At 52.0% G+C, this 2,500-nt stretch overlaps 1 protein-coding gene across 5 annotated transcripts in view; it reads right to left on the bottom strand.

Annotated features, from left to right (window-relative positions):
• The window catches only part of LOC125949892 (innexin shaking-B), a 39,116-nt gene that overhangs the window by 27,215 nt on the left and 9,401 nt on the right, over positions 1-2,500 (bottom strand). The window contains exon 1 of one of the 5 annotated variants that reach the window (XM_049677336.1): positions 271-372. The exons of 2 other annotated variants lie outside the window; for them this stretch is intronic. The gene's annotated coding sequence lies outside the window, so the exon portion shown is untranslated. Of the gene's footprint in view, positions 1-21; positions 144-270; positions 373-2,500 lie in introns of those variants that run through there. 2 more of the 5 variants (XM_049677341.1, XM_049677338.1) reach the window with 2 other exon arrangements.

The raw sequence follows: 2,500 nt of genomic DNA, 5'->3' as shown, positions 1-2,500 counted from the left end.
CTGCTTCACTTGAGAACATACATGAGATCGCCAAAGCACTTCAAACCCGGGTGCCTGTGGCCATCCCTTCACGCCAGAACCAGAGGCCAAAGGGTGCGGACTCCTGCGGGAATGGAGCGCGTCGGTTCTGCTCCTCGAGTCGTGGCCAGCAGGTGTGGCACGAGGAGGAAGAGAAGGAGGAGCAGGGATGAAATTAATTGTTTCACACGAACGCATGCACACGCACGCATGCGGTTCTCGGCCGGACACGGGCCCCGTATACGCACTAACCCGATCTAAGGCGCGGCCGCGTAACTCACACGCGGTCTCCACAAATCCACGGCCCCGACGGAACGGCGCGCTGCTTGTTCGCGTCTCGACGCCTCGGCTCACACTAGTAACGCACTCGCTGCTCTAAACATAAATATCCGACTCCGGCTCTGGCTGCGCTCGACTCCGACTCTCTCTCTCGACCACACCACCACGACGGCGCTGACGACGACGGCCACGACGACGCGGACGACGACGAGGATGATGACGACGACGGACGACCAGTGGCCGGCCGTGGCCACCGCTGCTGCTGCTGCTCCTCGGCATTTTCCATGGTCGAGCGGTACGGCGCCGAGGCAGCCGAGGAGGGATCGATCCCGAGCCAGCCGCCAATTGGATCGCCCAGTGGCATACACACCTCACACGGACGCACGCACGCACACACACACACACATACGTGCAGACCGTTGGCCCGTTGTTGAAGATTTTTCAAATGTTTATAAATACGTAATGTATGTGTAGTGCAGTGCGCGCTCTGCCTTTGCCGCGACAGCCTCTCTGACTGACATGAGCGCTTTGGACATGGCCAAGTCCGACTCCGAAACCTACTCCCGGATTGGTCAGCCGTCAAACCGCTGATGGACTGGCGATGGCAGCAAAGGTAGTGCTGGTGGTAGTGGTCTTTACGCGGCTTCCCCCGAGTTTTGCCGTAATTTTTCCCGTTTTCCCCGACGTCACGTTTGCTGCTGCTAGCTGCTTCCTCGGCCTTTGCACCCTTGACCACGGACCAGCCTAGTATTTAGGCGTGTAAGCATTTGGCTATTTTCCTTCTTCATAAATGGCAATTCTCTTCTTCACCAAACTCTGCGCTCTCTGACCTTCATGGTCACTACTCTCACTTATCGCCGTATCTGTCATCGTGGATTAAGCTAAGCAAAGTTCTATTATATCATTTTAAGCCAGGAGAAACTCATCCAGGATGCGCCTACTGGGCCGCTATGCTGACGCCTGGTGGCCGCTTCGGTTATCTTGTGTTTTCATTTATGTACCGCGCGTTTGCTTTGATTTATTGAGATGAATACATACAGCCGGCCGAAGCTTATGTGTCACGTAGGGGTCCAGCTCTGGCGGCGTTGTTTGCGAAAACAAATGTGTAAAATGCAGTTAACATAAGACTGCGAGCGGCCCTGCTTTGTATCCGTCTAGCTATGTATCCGAGCATCGTCCACACACAGATCTGTGGTGTGCCAGCAAAGCAGCAGAAAGCGAGGATAGATTGTGCTGTACTCGCAAGCGAGGAAGGGTTTTAAAATGTGGAATCTTATCGTAAACCCGTACCAACGAGGCCGCAGCGCAATCTACACACACACACACTCGCGAGTACACATTGTGGCAAACATGCGTGTGCAATTCTCGGCATCCGGTTCGTAGCGTCATCGGCAGTGCAGGGAAGTAATCTCGAGGAAATCCATGAAAATGTGCAGTGTCATGGGAATTTTTGGGAGTCTTGCCATGGTCGGCTTTCACAGAAACTCATTATCTCCCGGCAAACTCCCGATGCAGGCTCTTGTGCGCCATTGTATTGTGCTATCTGCGATGCACCGCAGTAACCAGGTCCCCAGGTGGATTGCTCGATTGTTTTTCGCATTTCCTCTCGAATGCGTTTTCCCTTTTTCATTGTTTTGCGTACGATGATTACTAGATGGATATCGTGTTGGGCATCAGCATCCGTCAATCAGGGAATTCTGATAGTTTGTACGGACGTTAGATAACAATAGACTATAGGACATTATCGCAGCCTTACTCTAATACCAACAACAGAAGTAATATCGGCTTAGTAAGAGAAAGAAAATACAGTATTTAATTCAAGTTTCACACGAAACCAGCTATGGTTCCGCACGTTTCCGGCAGAGGGCGCTCTAAAGTCGCAACGTTTTTTAAACCCCACGAGGAAACGAAGTACTTTCGCTACTAAATATTGAAACACCGCTCCTGCTGTCGTGTCATGTTGTGAAAGATATGAATTTTCTATCAATTCTCACACTCTTTAAAATTATAGCTTCGTGCAGAGGAACGGGGGAAATGGTTGCTTCTGCAGCAAGGGTTAAGCATATTCACAGTGCGGCATAAAAGATACGCAGCACGCAGTGTACCACACCACGTTCCCGGTTTGCGTATGTAAATGCGGACTCGGCCTTTTGGGGATGGCATCCGGGGTCCCTTCCACCCCATTTCCACTTTCCGCGCAGTC

The sequence above is a fragment of the Anopheles darlingi genome, chromosome 2 (assembly GCF_943734745.1).
Source record: "Anopheles darlingi chromosome 2, idAnoDarlMG_H_01, whole genome shotgun sequence".
NCBI lineage: Eukaryota > Metazoa > Arthropoda > Insecta > Diptera > Culicidae > Anopheles > Anopheles darlingi.
Note: the sequence above shows the minus strand (reverse complement) of the source record. Positions and strands in the feature narration are given on the sequence as shown.